The sequence below is a fragment of the Triticum urartu genome, chromosome 7A (assembly GCF_056163025.1).
Source record: "Triticum urartu cultivar PI428250 chromosome 7A, HENAU_Tu73, whole genome shotgun sequence".
Taxonomy (NCBI): Eukaryota; Viridiplantae; Streptophyta; class Magnoliopsida; order Poales; family Poaceae; genus Triticum; species Triticum urartu.
In genome coordinates this window covers 15,507,985-15,513,154 of record NC_141879.1, presented here as the reverse complement: position 1 = coordinate 15,513,154, position 5,170 = coordinate 15,507,985, and the positions used below count along the sequence as shown (strand labels likewise).

The following is a 5,170-nucleotide window of genomic DNA, read 5'->3' as shown; positions in this document are numbered from 1 at the left end:
TGAGATTAAAATTCCATCTAGCATTCCCTCTCTGAGCTATTACGATCAGTATCACCATGATGTAAGCACGAGCAGTAGGAGATGAGGAGTGGGGAAGCTTACTCTAAACATAGCTACCGCTGCCGTTCAGACGAGGAGAGCGGCGAGGGAAGCGTGGAGAACGGCGGGGAAGCGAGGTCGCGACCACTGTCCTCCTCATCTTGCGCTTCGGAGTCTCCGGTGACTCGATTGGAGGCTGCACAATCTACAACGGCACCTCGTGCACGGTGGGTTCCTGATCCAGTGGATGCTCTACCCTGGATCTGAACGCCCACCACCTTCGCCTGGTCCACTCGCTAGACGAATTGGCCTGCTACATAGCCCAGAGGAGGATCTCGATCTTGTGAATCGGTTGAGCGGGCGGGGGCCAAAGCTTTGCCCTCTCCTTCTTCGTCAAATTCTTGAGAGTGGCCATTGTCATCCAGCTCATCTGCCTTGTGTTGTCAAACAAAGAACAGATCTCCCTCAACCTGGACAACTTGACCTGGTCGCCGCCGGTGATCTGCACGAAGTCGGTGTTCTCGTCGTCGGCCATCAGCTCGATCTGCCGTGGAAGAGGGGGTGGGGGTGGGTGGGTGGGGGGGTTGCCTGAGTGGAGTGAAGTTGCAGCGGCAAGAAGGAGGAGATGACTGCGGTGGACTTGGAGGAGAGGCAGGAGATGGCTGCCGATGAGTAATTGTGGAATGTGTAGCACCATGGTGGCGGTTATGCATTCGACGAGAGGGGCTGCGCGTGCAAATTTTCCTAGGACTAAACTGCCCCTAGATTAAAACGCGTCCCCACCTTGTCACGAGTACCGGCCCACTCGTTTTAGTACTTTCGGGTACTTTCATCGGAGTACTACCCAGTACTTCGTATTTGTCTGCCGTTAGATCGACATCAATGAACGGTTCTAAAAATGCCCAACCACTCTAAAACTTGTATAAATTTAAATGAAAAACTAAGAAAAAGCGGTCCTACCACTTGAACTCAAGACTTGTGGGACGCGAAGAGGACATCCAGCCATTGTGCTACGGATGTTATTATGTTTTCAACAAGATTCCAACACTATATATACAAAAAAAATTAAAAGTAACGAAATATTTCAAACAAAATACAAATATTTCGGCCACTCTCGAAATGATCGAAATTTCGTCAAAATTCTGAACAATGTGTAGCATTGATTGATTCATCAATCATCAGGATTGCAGCCATCACAGAGAGGAAGATTTTACAAGAAAAATAGAGATCTTGATCCATAACCACCATTAGTTGTCATAAACAAAGATTCAGAGGACACATTGGCAGTACAAACAAAGATCAGGAGCGCCTTTTCACTAGATAGACCTAGTACGTACAATGCATGCAGGAATTATGCTCTGATAGAAACCATGACGGAAGGGCGGTTCGGGTGCATCAGCAAGGCCTCTTTGAGCGTGTCCACGGCATCCTTATCATTGCGGAACCCATACACTTTGATCTCCTGTAGGTGTAACAAGTGCTCCATGCCGACTGGTATAGTGTCGCCCCAATCGAACGCACTGAACCAGAGTGTTTGTAAACAGGGCATATCACGTGCCTCGAAGCCCAGGTACGGCGTAGTGTCTTTCTTAGACCAGAAATATAGGAACTCCAGAACTGGGAATAGCCCCGTCCCTAACATAGCTCTGTAACCAGGGATTTCATATGCTCCAAATTCGAGGTGGGCGAGGGAGGGAAGCTCTCCAAGCAGATGAACATCCTGGGTTGATGTCCCTTCAACAGACAGCTTAAGGAAGCGCAGGCAATGGAGACCAAACAACCATTTTGGAACTCTCCATAACCGCTAGTACTGCAATTCAAGGCGCTCGATATGTTGAAAAGGATTGGAAAATGAGCCCAGCTGCTGGCTATCCTCACGCTCAACATGATCGCCGCCAGAGATGACCAGAGATTCAAGGTTACATAGCTTTCCAATGGAGCAAGCCAAAGCATCAACTTTTGGCAAACCCAAACTAATAAAACCTAGTGACATATGCAGTTCCCTCAGATTGGTCATCTCGCTGAGACCCATAAAACACTCCAGCGAGCTCTTTTCCATGTCAAGCCCTCGCAGAGTGCACAGTGATTTCATATTTCCGATACCTTTAGGCAGGTCTATAGAAGTTGGAAGAAGCATATAGGACAGGCGGGGCAAATGAACTATATCTGAGGGGATGCTCTCCATCTGTTTGCATTTTTCTATGTCGAGTGTCTCCAAGTAAAGAAGCCCACCAAGTTCAGTAGGGAGCTCTATCTTCCAAGCTCTAACCATCAGATACCTCAGCAGAAACAATTGGCTAGCAGCAATGAGGTCAATTATCTCCCACTCATTAAAAATGATTAGCACCCTGAGGTACTTGAACCACAAAAGAGGGAGTATATACTTATTGAACAGTAATGATCGAACTTGTGACAACCTAGCAGCAATAGTCGTGTCATATGTTGCTCCACCAACAGCCATGGAGCTTAGGGATAATCGGCGAACCTTGTTTTTGCAGCGATTCAGTAGTCTTGCCATGTCCTCAGAATTGTATGGCACACTTATAAAATTATGTTCGACACACTTTCTTAGGATCAAATCAAGCATCATGTCGTGTACTGTGCAAGACAACACCTCTCCATAGCTAATTTTGCTTGGCTGAATCATGCTTCTATTGAGGAGCTCATTGAAGTAACTCCTGCCAATAGCCTCCAAATCCGGCCCATGCGAACTGCTCACAAAGCCTTCACCTATCCATTGTTTAACCAAATCATCCCGTTGTATGATATGGTCCTCAGAATACATACCATGATACAGAAAACATGGCCGAAGATGTGGAGGAAGATGGGTGTAGCTAAGGTTTAATATACTATTAATTTCTTTCAATGAAGCATTTGTGGCAGGTTGGGCACGCAAAGATTTCCTTATGCTCTCCCAGTGTTTCCTTGATTTCACCTGAGTAGCTAATAGGCTAGCTATAGTGATAATTGCGAGCGACATACCACCGCACTTCTTCAGAATTGCAGCCGCAACATCTTTAATATGGGGTGGACAAACAACTTCAGACCCAAATACTCTATTGTAGAATAACATTCATGAGTTCTAATCATCGAGGGGCTTCATTGTGTAAATGCACTCACGGTCATTGTGACAGGCCATGCCAGCCACATCTTCCACTCGTGTGGTTACAATTATTCTACTCCCATTTCCATTTTTCTGGAAAAGCACAACTAATAGTATTCCATGCTGATAGATCCCACAAGTCATCAACTACAATAAGGTACCTGTTGAAATGTTTGCACATGGTTATATTGTAGCAGGATATGACTACGTTGAAGACAGAAGCATACAAAATAAAAACGAACTTGATGTAAGCAAATCTATTGCTCGGATGGTTGGTCCCTCCCTCTCTCTCCCTCTCCCTCCCCCCTACCTCACTCACTCACAAGACTCTTCCAATAGACATCTTAGCAATTTTTTACACTGAGTGAAAAAAGTACAATACTTCAATCAATTTTTTTCCAAAGATGTGTTTCTGCTCCAACATGTTTTTGTAATTTTGAATCTATATCACAAACGTAAAAACAAGAAAAAAGTCAAACTTCCCACATTTTTTTTCAAAAAGGAGGAATACCCCCGGCCTCTGCATCTGGACGATGCATACGGCCACTTTATTGATTATAACACAAGACCTTACAAAGTCGTACAACAGTAAGACCAAAGCCACCATCTTCGCAACCTCTGTCGCTACTCCTATCTACCTGATGAAGGGGCGCTGATGGTCTGGGCCAAATACCAAACAGACCTCGCAGCCAAACCTAACATCTGACACCTGAGGTCCCAACCAGGACTCCTTCCGGGTATGGGCACCCACCAGTCCGGCGTGCTCTTCAACCAGGCCCCCTGCCAGGTATGAGGCCGCCGCAGCCACGTACGATCAATCCATCTTCAGAGTTGTACTGTTGCATGAACCATGTCAAGCCTCTCTGCCATCGACGCCACCACGACGCCAGACAACGCCACCATCCTGCGCTCGTCCATCATCCCACGCCCATCGGCGATACCCCTACTGCTCCATGCCGTCGAGACTCGTCGTTGTCGACGTACCAGATGCCACGCCGCTCCTCCGACGCGAACACGAAAAATAGGAAACGCCCTAAAGATACAAGGGGCACTCTTCCCAACATGAAAGCCGCCGCGAGCAGCTGCAGAAATCCAGCCGGCAGCCAAAGCCCCCACCTTCATGAGCCCACACCCGAATCCTAGCTCCCCAGGCAACACCTCCAAGGAGGGGATGACGCCCATGGCACCACCGCTGCCCAAACCAGACCGGATTTTGGGTTTTCACCCAGGAGAGGACCGGAGGTGACAAGAATAAGGACCACGACACTGCCTTCAGGAAGGATGCGTCGCCCGAAGCCGACGCCGCTGTCGAGCCAAACCAACCGGCCTAGGGTTTCCCCCGGTCCCAACCTGCACCACCATCCCCAGAAGCACCGGAACCAGCAGCATCCACCGGCCACAAGCGCAAAGGGGAAGGAGCGGGAAGGAGGGAGTAGCAGGCCTCCAGATCCGGCGAGGACGAATAGGCCCCCGAACTGCCGCCGCCAAGCGCCGACTCCCCACCACCCGAGCGGTCGAGGACGCCGGGCAGAGTCCCTGCGCACACCGTCCAGAGAGCGAACGGTGGCGCCGAACCAGCAGGGGTCGCCGCCCCGTAGATCCAGATCTCCTCGAAGGGACGATGAAGGCCTCGCCGCTACCTTCCTCGGCAGCTGCGCGACGCATCGGCGGCTCCTCTAGTGGCGACGAGGAGGAGAAGAAGGGGGAGGGGGACCGCTGGCGGCGGCTAGGGTTAGCCGCCCGTGTCGCCCCTGTTGGAGCGACGCGGGGGCGGCGGCTAGGGTTAGCCGCACGTGTGCTGGTTTGGCCTCACATAGTCAAACTTCCCACATGCATGGACAAACAAGCATAACCAGAACATGACACATGCTCGGAGGACGCGCACCTCGCCGAGCGACACACGCCCCCGGACAAAGTGCAAGTCGATCTCCACGTGTTTTGTACGCTGGTGCTGGACAGGCTTAGTGGACATGTACATCGCACTCACGTTGTCGCAATAGACAACAGTGGCACGCGCCGGTGGTTGAT

The 5,170-nt window shown here is 50.0% G+C and overlaps 1 pseudogene; it reads right to left on the bottom strand.

The window, feature by feature from the left end:
* Positions 1–1,390: 1,390 nt before the first annotated feature.
* On the bottom strand, positions 1,391–3,422 carry LOC147956969 (disease resistance protein RGA5-like; annotated as a pseudogene).
* Between the last annotated feature and the right edge of the window lie 1,748 nt (positions 3,423–5,170).